This window comes from Amblyomma maculatum, chromosome 1 (assembly GCF_055883805.1).
Source record: "Amblyomma maculatum isolate TAMU_Amacu chromosome 1, ASM5588380v1, whole genome shotgun sequence".
Taxonomy (NCBI): domain Eukaryota; kingdom Metazoa; phylum Arthropoda; class Arachnida; order Ixodida; family Ixodidae; genus Amblyomma; species Amblyomma maculatum.
The window spans coordinates 188154332-188168374 of NC_139344.1; positions in this window are offsets into that span (position 1 = coordinate 188154332).

The following is a 14043-nucleotide window of genomic DNA, read 5'->3' on the forward strand; positions in this document are numbered from 1 at the left end:
ATCATGTACTGATGGAGTTTTCCCGGCCGCTTAACAATTCGAAGCTTGCAAACAAGTGCGCGCTTTGATGGGACAAACGGCGAGCGACTCATGATGTTCCTGACGTAATTGTGCTCGGATTGGGTCACAATTTGAGGTGTATGTTCCACCTCTCTCTCTCTCTCTTCTTTTTTTTTTTTTTTGTGCTCGTAGATGTTCTTATTTCATATTGTTGAATTCGAAGCGCGCAATATCCTCATCTCATCACATTTTTGGTCAAGGAAAGCCGCTGATGATCTTATCGTCTGCCGCACGATAGTGAGACAAACGTGGTTTTATGGACGGCAACAGGATTTACATATGGTCGGCTGCCTCATGTACTTTATGCAAGCCACCCATGCAAAGAAAAGTCTAGGGCATCTCGCTCGTGCCCGATGGCCCAAGTTAAGGAAAACATATAGACGGTGTGCCCTCAAAAAAAAAAAAAAAAAAAGAGAAAGAAAACGGCGAATAGTCTTCACCTTTTCTTTTCTTTATGCTGCTGTCGTAAGGAGATTTTTTGGTGCCGGCCTTAGGTACGAGATCCTTTTGGCGCGAGGAAATGTTGGCACGAGATCCTTTTACGATATCCGCCATCGAACGTCACTTCACTAGAAATGTAAGCTGGAAACTACAGAATAACTTGCTGTAATGTACGACTGCCAGTTTCTTCTTGGGTTTATCTTCAGCAATCTTTTTCGAAGGTCTCAGCCGGCGGGAACCTTACTACGGCGTAAGATTTGTGGGCGATTCCTCTGCCCGAGGGAGAAGCAAGACACACACACACAGCGGGTCGTAGAAGAAACATCAGTATCTCACTCAGGAGGTACGGGGGGGGGGGGGGGTCAAAAGTTCCAAGGCCGCAGGTCTTGCTTCTGGTCAGCATATTCTGACGCGTGAAATCCTATTAAAGATATAAATGATCTCAGAGCTTAGAATAATGCTTCTTCTACCCTCCACATGTATTTTGAGATTTGGGCTCGTCGTAGCTGCCTGACATACTGCTCAGAAGCAGACCCTGTGGCTTGGGAACTTTTGACCCCCCCCCCCCCCCCCCCCCCCCCCCCCCCCCCCCTGTACGTCCAGGCAGATGCGGGGGCAGAGGTCGTCGTCGGGAGAACCGGCAGCGAGCGGGCAGCAAGAACCAGAAGAGAATGAAGAGACGCACGAGACGCCGGCGCGCCTCGCTTTATTGGGTGGGAGCGCGGAGACCGATCTCGGCAGTTGAGGGAAGGGGTTGCCGGGAAGCGGCGCGCGCTTCAACTGTGGCTGGCGTGCCGCTCCCTTTAAAGGTCAGTGGAGTGGGGCCCCACATCTCCCTCCGACCCGGAGTCCGGCAACAGCCGGGCCAAGTCCATGTCCGAGCCCGGGTCGGCGTTCAATATGCAGGCCTGTCGCCTGGCTCTGACGGGATGCCATCATCTCAGCTAGTCCGTATGGCGGCAGGGAAGCAGCAGGCGTGGCGGGACTATTCCGGCTGGTCCCTCTCCGGCAGCGGCCACTTCCTCGGGGTCACAGCGCGGCGGGGCTCGGCCGCTGATACGCCCGGCAGCCGCCCGGAGCTGCTTCCCCACATCGCCGTCGACCCCTTTCCATGTGGCGCCGTGTCGGATGCACCGGGACCTCTTTGCAGCAGACGTTTCCACCCCGGGCACACCTGGCTCCCTGAGGCCCGTACTCCAGGCCTGGGCAGCGGGCTCCGAATCCAGCCTCTTTGAAGATGGTCAGCATGGCCGCGCTGGTCATGATGATGGGCCACAAACCACGACAAACTAGGGAGGGGGCCCCTCCTTGAACCATGCACCGGGTGCGGTTTCCCGCCCCAGCGATCGACGGTGTACCTCTGACTGCTGCGAAATCTTATCAGAATGCATTCTGAAAGAAGCAATGACGTTAGACAAAGTAGTGCATTCCTTTGGTCTAAGGCTATAGTGTCGGTTGCGAACCGGATTGCTACCTGTACGCCTTACTTTGGGGGAGATGGCTGCATCGCCTTGAGCTTCCACTGCTTCGCAGTTATCGTCCTTGCGAAGGTGGTAAGCCTTCAAGTCTGCGACGTGCACCGGACCGGCAGTTTCACCACTCGTCAACAACCGCAGCTGGTAAGTGAGCGGCGTAGTCCGTGCCGTAACATCGAACGGTCCAGCCCACTTTTGCGCTAGCGACGCGGCGAAACCACGCGCTGCGTTGTATCCACATGACGGACCACGGACTGGGCCGCGGACCGGTCACGTGGTGTCGATCGCGCATGGTCTGGCTAGGTCCGGCCCGCGACAGCATCCACACGGCGGGCCAAAATAGCAGCCGACAAGCCGGACCACGAGGCCGGCCAAAGGTATACGCTATTTACCTCGCCGTTTCGCGATGCGCTCGTTGGACACTGCCTCAGTTTTTTTTTTTTTACGTTATTTCACAATGCCGAATTTGGCGTGCATTTTGGCAATATTGAGGTACGGCCTTCATCTATAGGGGCTTCATATAAACATGCATGGACGCATCTGTGCAGCCCCAAGAACGTACCTGAGTTGACAGCATTCCACTTAATCCGTTTAATTCCAGACGCAAAGATGAAGATGATCAATAAGGACCACTATACGCGGACGTCTTAACTGAGGACCGAACTTAGCCACAGTTAACGTGAATAGCAGCTCACCACTGCTGCAAACCGTTGCATAACGAAGCTGCGGTTACAAATATCCTAATTATTTATAACACTGTGCGTGGAGCTGCTTCCGACTCGGGCGTCAATAGCGCGCTCAAGCATCGTCCTACCGCCGCGTCGAGACGTGCTACGGCAGCGGCGGATATCTCTTGCGCCAGCGTGCGTAGTGAAATAGTCTTTCTTAGAATAACAAGCCTGACAGAAAGGCGTATCCGAACTGACCACTTCGTGAGAATTACTGTGATAACAAGCAAGTTTCTGCATAACAGCTGCCGCGCATGTGCAGCGCTGGCTCACCCGGCCTTCTTGTACGCTATCTCCGCTGCTAAGGCCTGGCTCATATATGGCCATATCCTTTTTTTTATTTTTTACACTGGGCAGGCCATTTACAGCAGTGCTGATCAAATCGAAAGCACTGTTCGCGGTGGCTTCGATGCGAAACAATCTAGGCCTAGTGACGACTAGGGCCAGTGCGCCGTCGTCCACCGCGCTAGCGGCGGCACTACTCCGGCAAACTCGCGGCATTTGTCGTCGCACGTGTTCATTTGGGAACTTCTCTTTCATGATGTATCATGGGGCCCGATGTTTTTTGACACTTCTCACTAAACACGCCGCTGTAAAACACTTGTCCGGGACGTGACGAGGCAGCAGTACGTAGTGCTGCACGTACCGTGGTACGCGGTACTCGAAGGCTGCATAAAAACACCGTCGTAGGCCACTCACTGCCTATGTTACTTGGTGCTCTTCAAAACATGCTCGAAGTGCACTTTGTTGATGTGGGCGAGCTCACGCGCTTTAAGGGGGCGCAAACGCGCCTCCTCCGTTCACAGACGCCGCCAGGTCCGTGGTCCGCGGTCCGAGAAAAATGCCCAGCCATTTTCGCCCGCTCCGGTCCGCGGACCTGGCGCGGACCTCATAAACCGGAAGTGGAACGTCACGTGACGCTTGGTCCGCGGACCAAAACAGGTCCATGGTCCGTCGTGTGGATACACCACCCGCGGGTTCGTTCTTTTCAGTACCAAGTCGCCCGTGTTGAAAACGACGTGACGACGACTTTTGTTGTACTGATCCGTCTGCTGAATGCGAGCGACATTGAGGTTTTCACGAGCCGCACGCTGCGCTGCCTCAAGGCGCTCGCGGAGCTTTGCCGCGTACTGCTTAAAGGCCCACTGTCCACCCTCCGGTTCATTTTTTTTCCGCGGTGGCTGTGCGGCTTCGTCCTCACGACGCAAGGCCGCAAGAAGTTTTTGAAAAGAGTAATTAATAACGGAGTTACAGCCACCGTAATCAACCGATTTTGCGCGTCCCTCTCCTTCCTTCCCCTCTCAGAGGTTTTTCGCTCTCCTGCTCGGTCGTCTAGCCTCCGTAAGCCAAATTCCCCTTCCTCCTCCGCGTTTGGCGGGAGGTGGGGTTTCCTGTGGAGTACGTCACTCGCGTACGTCATGACCCCGCCTTTGAGACTTTCCTTTTTCTTCGCTTTTGCTGTCTCGTTGACGTTGCGTCGAGTCGCCGAACCTCTCTCCTAAAAGAGAGAGAAAACGAAAGGTCATGTCGGAGTGAAAGTTTCAGGTTGCGCGAAAGAAGGGAAGGCTGTAGAAACGGCGCAGCACGCAGAACGGACTCGGAGCCGGGTGGTAGTACTCTCTGCGTGCGCGAAAACGAAACGGGCGAGGGAAAAGCGTGCAGCAGCGAGCGGTGTACACAATTAGTGGTGTACGCCCATCCTAGCTTCTCCCGTCAGTCAGCGAAACGGACCAATGGACGTCGTTCTCGGCAAGTACGTCATAACTGTGGCTCGAAGGGCGAGCGCAGAAGACTGGAAAGCTGGCTTCCCGAAGGAGAGCATGAGAGAGCTTTTATTTTTATTTTCGTTGCTTTGCGGCGCGCGTGTCACTCTAGCATTTTGCACAGACTATCTCCGGTACCTGATCGAAACACTGGGCTCCTTTGCTTAAAAGGTCCTTCCCTGGACAGTGGCCCTTTAAGCGGGAGGGGTGCGGGCCCCGCCGCATCAAGTAGGGCATTCTCTAGCGGAAAAGCGATCGTGTCATACCCACCGACCTGTTCACGGTTGTTCTAGCGGCGAACGCCAGTTAGGACAGCCGTGCGTCCCCATCTCTGTGCTGCTCGCTCATCGCGACCAGCATACTCTTAACATTCCAATTCACTCTCTCGGTTATGTTGCTCTCAGCGTGGTAGGGACTCGTTTTCCTGTGGAGGATTTGAAGCGCCCCGACAGGAATTCACAAAGACTTTGCTTGTGAAATACGAAGCATTGTCTGTAATCAGGTCGGAAGGGAAACCGAAATGAGTGAATGTCTCCAACAGTTTCTCCCAAATCAGTTCTGACACAAGCTTCCTAAGGGGGAATACCTCAACCCACTTGGAATAGTGGTCCGTTATTACCAGGATATATTAGTTTCCGCGCGCGAAGCAAGGGAGGGGTCCCATGATATCGCACACGACCATTCGCCACGGATAGTTGCTAACTACCGGCTCCATCATGCCAGCGGGCTTCCCCGCCCGAGGCTCAACGCCACAACTGTTACCACCGCGGAAGAGGTTGCCATCGCGTTAGCTCTGACCGACCCCTCCACTAAAGTAGTCGTTAGCGATTCCCAACAGGCAATTCGTAACTTCGATGCAGGTCGTATATCCCGACAGGCACACACTATCCTTCGATCTCTCCCCTTATGTCTACACCTCGTCTTCTCATATATGGACCCCAGCTCATGAGGCGCTCAGCGGGAACGCACAGGCGCATGCTCTAGCCCGAGAACTCAGCTACCGGGTGGAGCACCCTTCTCAGCCTGCCGCTTCCTCTGACACTCCCCAAGGTACTCATTCACGCCTTGTTACATACACGGACATCCTCCAGGATTATCGGCTCGAACGGTGTCTATACCCCCCTGCACACCGGGAACTATCCCAGCGCGAGGCCGTCCAGTGGTGCAAAATACAAACAGGAACCTTTCCCAACCCATGGCTATATAGCAAACTTTTCCCAAATCTTATTGCACCTAGCTGCAAACACTGCTCACAACCGGCCACATTCATTCACATGGTGTGGACATGTATACGACACAACGCAGACAATACCGCTACAGAGGATGCGTGGGAGTCCCTCCTGCGTACCACCGAGCTCGCCCAAGAGCGCCAGCTCATTTTGCGCGCATTGGAGGCCGCAGAGTCCCTGCTGACCTTCTCTAAGCAGTGCAACCAGTCTTTCGGCTGGTTCCCCTTCTTTGGGAGTAAATAAAGAGTTTATCATCATCATCATCATCGAGGGAGAGCGCGCTTACGCGCGCGCGCTCTCCCTCGAGACCGGCCGTGCTTGTGCTTACCTCCACGCCTTAACTGGCGCTCGCTTTAAAGCCCATTTCCCTCTCTTTCCTCTCTTTCTCTCCCTCTATGATCCCACCCCAGACTTTTCGGCCGCAGATCAGTGCATTGTAAAGAGGTACATTGTGCCTGTTTTCATTCATTTCAGAAGATGGTGCAAGGAAAGCTGAGGACGCGGTTGCTCCGCGCGTTTTCTTCGCGTCGCAATGGATAAAGCCGGGCCGTCAGGCACTGTGGCTCAGATTCGCCGCGCTTGACATGCTGAAGTTCTACGGTTAAACAGTGCTACGCACCTGAATTTGATTAACTATGCAAATCGGCCGTATTTTTTTTTTCGCCGCTGGCACTGTCGACAAGTCCGGACGTAAAGCTTGACGCATGGAGTAAGATGTGGCCAGTAATAGTTCTGTCGAACTCGATTTAGAGTGCGTGTAAAGCCAAGATGACCAGAATTGGCTCGTCGTGGCAGGCCAGGAGGATTTCGTGCCTTAGATCAACCGGTATGACCAGCAGGCAAGTTCTCGCATTGGAAGTAGAATTCTTATAAAGCACCCCATTGCGGAGCCAGAACGAGGACAGCTCCCGATCAAGGTACCGGGGTATTGTAGGGTACCCACCTTCGAGATGGTCGATGATCAGTCGCAGCTCGGCGTCGGCACGCTGTCTGGGAACGAGATCGGACGTACTGACTGCTCCGAGAATGCTATCGTCGTCGGTGGCATTTAACAGAAGAGGGTCGATGGGAGCGCGGAACAGGATGTCAGCATCGGCATGCTTTCGACCGGACTTATAAATAGCGCCGTAATCGAACTCCTGCAGGCGTAATGCCCAACGTGCTAAGCGGCCGCAGGGGTAAGTTTTTCAGCCAACAGAACGAATGATAGTGATGACACGAAACGGTCGACCATAAAAGTATGAGTTGAACTTGGAAGCGGCCCATACTACTGCCAAACATTCTTTTTCAGTGGTGCGAGGCGGATGCTCTACCACCTCGAGGCGGATGCTCTACCAGCATCCGCCTCGCATTCGGGAGGTACCGGGTTCGATCCCTGGTGCCGCCGGTTACCCACCGGTCTTTAAATGGGTACAAGCTTTCCCCTAACCTGGTGCTCGGCTCTTCTGGGGTGAAATGCTTGGGAAAAGGGGTCACGGCCCAAATAGTTGCGCCGATGTGGCAGTGATTCGTTCCGCCATCGGACAACAATAAGTCCGCCTTGCGCGGCAACAGCCCATTATGTGGCCCTTTTTTTTCAGCACGGCCTTTGCAGGCCATGGTTGTTCGAAACTAAGCCCCCGAGGGGGCACAGCAGGGTTAGCAGAGCCTCTTCCAAACGCACACCCCTAAAAGAGCCGGGCGCCGAGCCGGGGGACGCTTGTACCCAATTTTACCGGTGGGTGTCCGGCGGCGGGTTTCGAACTGACCACCTCCCGCAGCCGTGGCCTAGTGGTTAGAGCGCCCGTCTCGGCTGCGGGAGGTGGTCAGTTCGAAACCCACCGCCGGACACCCACCGGTAAAAATGGGTACAAGCGTCCCCCGGCCTGGTGCTCGGCTTTTACAGGGGTGTGCGTTTGGGAGAAGCTCCGTAAACCCCGCTGCGCGCCCCTCCTCCGCAGTGGGCCCAAACCCAGTTTCGAACCTCGCAGCCTGCAAAGGTGGTTCTGTTTGTCTTGCAAAGGTACTTCCTTTGACCCTCACCTGAAGTGCTCCCTTAGAGCCTCAGCTGCAGCAGTCTTCCAAGCGCACACCCCTGTGAGAGCCGGGTTTAATTTTAGTTAAACCCGCTAGGCGTAAGCAAAGCCGACGTTTGCGGAGCCTCTTCCAAGCGCACACCCCTGTGAGAGCCGGGTTTAATTTTAGTTAAACCCGCTAGGCGTAAGCAAAGCCGACGTAGCTTCTCTTTCTGTTCTTTTTTGCTAGGATTGCTTCTTTGCAAAATGGAAGAAAGAGCAGAAAGAGAAGCTACGTCAGCTTTGCTTACTCAACGCCCGAAAAATTCAAAAATAACACATGCACTGCATGCGGTGAAGTCTCGGACATCCTTCACATGATATGGAACTGCAAAGAGCAATTAGAGAAATATAAAGCTCGAGCGCTCAGCCAAGCGGAGTGGGAGGCAGAGCTGGCCCACACGTGTCTCTCACCAGGGCTCGGGAGGCAGCTCAAGACAATGGTATCCTGGACTGACGAAACCACCCACGCTATTCCGTTAAACAATTAAAGTTTACTCTCTCTCTCTCTTCTTCTTCTTTTTTCTTCTTTCTCTTTCTTTCTCTTTTTCTTCTTCTTTTCCTTCTTTTCTTTCTCTTTTTCTTCTGCTTCTTTTCCTTCTTTTTCTTCTGCGCCGCTGATGTTGACGGCACCGCCCCCACTCGGCAGCGGCGCACCTCCATCTGCGGCGCACCGTGGCTGCCGGCCGCGGCCACGCGAGGACTTTAGCTGGGAGCCCAGCGGTAGCCGCTCCTGTTACCATGGCGACGGCAGCGGCCGCGCACCATGGCCACCGGCCGCAGCACCCGACGGCTTGAGCTGGGAGTCCATCAGCAGCTGCTCTAAAAGTCACCGTGGCTACCGGCCGCGGCTATGCGAAGGGGCTGAGACCTGGAGTAGTATTGCTTACGCAATAAAAGTTGGGCTCAGTACGGGAAAGTGCGCGGCTGGCGTAGGCAATTACCTTGTCGACCCCGTCTTGGTGTTGAACGAGAACGGCCCCAAGGCCGACGTTGCTCTCATCCGTGTGTAGCTCCGTGTCGATATCTTCGTTGAAATGTGCCAGGATCGGGGGGGATTGGAGCCGGTGTCGTATCTTGTCGAAAACCATCTGCCACTCGGCCCCCCAGGAAAATGATGCGTCATTCCGAGTCAGGAGTGTCAGAGGGCTGGTCATCTGAGCAAAGTTTTTAATGAAGCGGCAATAATAGGAGTACAGCCCCCAAAACCGTCGGACTGCTTTTTTGTGGGCGGGGACGGGAAAGGCAGCAACTTTCTCAGGGTCAGCTCGGATGCCGTCAGTACTCACGATGTGCCCGAGAAACTTCAATTCGGTGAACCTGAAGTGGCACTTTTGAAGCTTGAGAGAAAGGTTAGTGGACCGCGAACAGCTTCGAGAACAGTTCTGTGACGGCGCAGATGTTCCGTGAACGTTGGCGAAAAGATTATCATGTCGCCGAGGTGAATAAGGCATGTCTGCCACTTCAGACCTATGAGCACAGTGTCTATCATCCACTGGAAGGTGGCAGGAGCGAAGCAGATCGAGTCTGAATGGGAGGACACGGAATTCATAGAGCCCATCTGGTGTGATGAAGGCGGTCTCTCGGTCCCTACCATCAACTTCGATTTGCCAATTACCACTCCTGAGATCAACCGAGGAGAAGTACTTGGCTCAGCAAAGCCGGTCGAGAGAGTCGTCGATCCGTGGCAGTGGACAGAGATCCTTTTTGTCATATTGTTAAGCTTCCGGTAGGCATGCAGAAGCGCCGTTCCATCTTTCTTTTTGGCGAGGACTACATGAGAAGAGCATGAACTGCTTGACAGTTGAATGACGCCGCCGGCAAGCATTTCCTTGACTTGCTGTTGGATACCGTCTATCTCCCGAGGAGACAAATGATAGGGCTGCTGATGGATAGGTCGAGTGACTTCATGCGTGATAATCCGGTGTTTAATGAGCGACGTTTGCGGCTCTTCAGACGAAGAGGTGAAGCACGCACCAAACTCCACCAATAGGTCTTGCAGCTGCCTCTTTTCAGCGGATGAAAGGCTAGGATTGATGTCGACAGCATGTACGACATCCGGTTCGGTGCTAGGTGTAGCTTCCTCGGAAGCAAAACATTCGGCGACGTCCTGCAGATTGTCGACGTAAGCAAGGGCAGTGTCACTGAATAGATGGCGATGTTCATTGGAGAAATTGAAGAACCTCCGTCTCACTGCCACGGAAGAAACAAAGGCCTCTTGCCACAGAAACCCCCAGGGTGAGTGAGAGGGAGACATTAGGCTCAACAACCCGAAACCGAGATGTGGCTCGTCGCAGGTAACTTTAGCGAGGATGCTGGCGCGTGGTGGTACTGTGAGGTTATCATCGGAGACTCGCAGCATGCAGTGGGACCCACGGTACACATGCTTTTCGGTGGCCAGTTTGGAGAGCGATTCGGGAGACCTATAGTGGCACCGTGCTCACGCAGGAAGTCGGTGCCAAGAATAACATCGCGAGAGTATTGGCGTAGAGTAAGAAAAGTTGCGCCAAATGTGCAACCTCGCATCGTAACCAGGGCCGTACACATACCCAGTGGTGCAACAACATGTCCGCCTGCCGTACGTATGTCTGGTCCATTCCATGACGTCACCACTTTTCTCAGTGTCCTTGGAAGCCGCCCGCTAAGGATAGAGTAATCGGCTTCCGTATCAACTGAAGCGTTGACCTCTTTCGTGTCGACGATAACAGGGATGTCCAGGGAGATCCGGCCCCAACCAGGGCGTGACAACGTCGGTTTGGAGTGAAGCGAACGGTGCGGCGGCGGAAGCTGGGCGGCAGTTGAGTGGTCGGCGTCGGGCCGGTTCAATCGGCGCAGCGGTGACAACTGTTCGGCGATGCGGACTACGTCAAGGCGATCTGGACTGTGCCGCGAAAACTGGACGGAAATTCAGCGTTCGAAGTCGGGACGAATCGAGCGGTGCCACGGTGGAAGCGTTGCAGCGAATCGGTGTGGGGAAGCCTCGCCCCCAAAAGGTCGACAGACCTAGTTTTCCCGACGAGGGCTGAGGAACCACGGTGTGCAGCGGTATAGCGTGGCCCAGAGGGCGAAGAGCGGCGTGGTGAAGGCGAGCGCGATTCACGGCGGAGTGAATGAGGACAACTACGCTGGCGGGTGACGTACTCGGCGATGACCTGAGGCCGCTGACCGGGCTGTGGGCGACGGCTGTCGGGAGAAAATCCTCTCAGGCCCATCTGGCGATAAGGGCACGCCGGTAGAGGTGACCTGCGTCGACACAGTGGTAGCAGAGAGGGCGCTGATTTGGAGCGCGCCAGAGATCAGTCTTCCGGGGCGCCTGGCGCCAATCTGCCCAGAGGGGCAGCGGCTGTGCAGCGTGCACAGCGACCATAGGTGGAGTGCAAGGCGAAGAGCTAGGAAGCGGGGTTGGGCGACGTGTGACATCAGCATGTCATCGGCTGGATGAGGCCCGGGGGCGGCGGTTGAAGACTGCACTGATCGGTGTCTTGAGTGCGTTCTCACAACACGTAGCCAAGAGCCGACCCGTCATTAGGATGTAATCACTTAAGGCTCCCAACACTGCATGAAGTTTTTCACCACCACCACCACCACCTGGACCTCCTCACGGATGACGCTGGACAGGGAAGCCGCACCAGAGGCAAATGTTTTGTGAAGTTGCTGCAGCTCCTCGCGGACCACGGTGCGAATGAGGTCGCGAAGCGAGGTCAGACCTGCCCCGGGATTGTAGTCGGTGTGGTCAGTTGGCGGTAGTGTGGATAGTGAATTCAATAGCCGAGCGTACTGGCTGCATCGCTGCTGTAGCAGCTTCTCCATAAGTACAGCGTCAGCCATAAACGCCGCGACGGTGGTGGGCGGGCTCCGCACAAGGCTTGAAAAATGCTGGTCTTTGGTCTTTGATGCTGCGCATCAGGTTCCGCACCTTCTTGTCTTCACTCATGTACGGGTCGGCGCGATGGAAAAGACGCGTGATGTCTTCAACGTACATTGCCACTCCCTCGTTCGTATGCTGGACTCGAGAGGTCGTACATACGGAGGAGCTGGCTTCGTTAGGCTGGCAACGTAGACAATGTGGCCTCGCGGTTCTCGAACTACGTCCGAGCAGCGCCTTCAAGGCTGAAGTAGACGTTCCGCATTTTGCAGCGTCGTCCAAGTCGTTGAACGTCGCGACCCGTTTGTAGTGAGCTAGTCAGTCCACAGCATCTTCGAACTACTCACCGTGAAATGGATTAGGGGTAGCCGGGGTCTGAAGGATGAAATAGGAGGTAGTGGTGGAAGGAACAGTCGTGGTAGGTGCGGACGGTGTCGTTGCCATAGCTAGGGTGGAAGCCAGGGGCTCTGCGTCCAGAGGGAAGGCCTCGGGGGGGCAAGCTTTGAAGCCGCCGGCTTGCACGATGAGCAGGAGCGGTCACGAGAGGCGGCCACGTTAGATCGTCCACAGGAGAATAGATAATCGATGCCTCCTCCACTAGTGCCACGACTCCAACCCCAAGGCGCCGTGAAAAAACGCGTAGGCGAAAACCCGAAAATCAGGTCGGTTTCCAGCACTGATATCAGAGTTCAGCCCCCAGCGCCTGTGGAGCCAACGGCCGCTTCGTCATCGCTCGTTGTCTCAAGCGCGGCGGCCGCGCGGTGCTAGGCACGTGGCAATATATTAACCATGGCTTGAACGACTCCACTTGTTTACGTCATTGCAAATCCGGACACAGCGATGTGTGAGAAAAGTGCCTGTGGCATGCAGGAAACCGCACGCGGCACATGGTTCAAGGAGGGGCCACTGGAACGGGGGGCACCCCCCTAGTTTGTCGTGGTTTGTGGCCCATCTTCATGACCAGCGCGGCCATGCTGACTGTCTTCAGAGTCTGGATTCGGAGCCCGCTACCCAGGCCTGGAGTATGGGCCTCAGGGAGCCAGGTGTGCCCGAGACGGAAACGCCTGCTGAAAAGGGGTCCCGAAGAATCCAGCACCGCGCCACATGGAAAGGGGTCGACAGCGACGTGGAGGAGCAGCTCCGGGCCGCTGCCGGGCGTATTCGCGATCAAGCCCAGCTGCGCTGTGACCCCGCGGAAGTGGCTGCTGCCGGACAGGGACCAGCTGGAACAGTCCCGCCTTGCCTGCTGTTTCCCTGCCGCCATACGGACCAGCTGAGATAGCATCCCTCCAGAGCCAGGCGACAGGCCTGCATATTGTACGCCGACTCGGGCTCGGACATGGACATGGCCCCGGGGAGGACGTTGAGGGGGGGGGGGGAGATGTAGGGACCTGCTTCACGTACGAGGCAGCGCAGCGCTCCAGCCACATTTGAAGGCCGCGTCACTTCCCGGCACTCCCTGTGCACTGCCCAATAGCCCCTCTCAGACCCTATAAAGCGAGGCGCGCGAGCGTCTCGCTCTCTCTTCACTCTTTGCTTCTGGTTCTTGCTATTCGCTCGCTGCCTGCTCTCCCGACGACGACCCCTGACCCCCCGAATCTGCATGGACGGACCCCCTGAGCGATATAAAGATGTTTCTTCCATGGCCCGCTGTGTGTGTGTCTTGCGTCTCCCTCGAGTAGAGGAATCGCCCACACGATGTGCACATTAGGAGTTCCAATTGCAAAATTCAAGTTCAAGAACATAAAAAAGTGCATGAAGGAAGAAAATTTGGGACACAACACAAAAATATACTGGTTTGGTTTGGTTTGTGGGGTTTAACGTCCCAAAGCGACTCAGGCTATGAGAGACGCCGTAGTGGAGGACTCCGGAAATTTCGACCGCCTGGGGTTTTTTAACGTGCACTGACATCACACAGCACACGGGCGCCTTGCTTTTCGCCTCCATCGAAAAACGGCCGCCGAGACCGGGATTCGATCCCGCGTCTTTGGGAACAGTAGTCGAGCGCCGTAACCACTGCGCCACCCCGGCGGGTCCCCTATTGCTGTTGACACCTATCAGAAGCTCCCCCCTCTCTCTCTTATCCTTATCATCTCATCCCATCAAGTAGACAGTATCTACAGTACCGTCACTGCCACCAGGCAAAGGGGCTTTTACAATGCATTCTGTTTTTATGACTAGATATCAAACTCTTTCAAATAGGGAAGTTTTGTCCTACCCATTGGAGAGGGTATAGGACAAAAAATCTAACCATCAAGAGATTCGGAACCCTAGATATGCATTACAAGCGGCACGACGTGGCTCAGAAGCAGACCCCCTGGGCTCTACACTTCTGACAAAGACTATACGTCAAACATCTTTAGCCACGGGTTAGCTGATATCACAACCATTGTAAACAGCGCTAGCAACTTGGTATATGACGACTGCC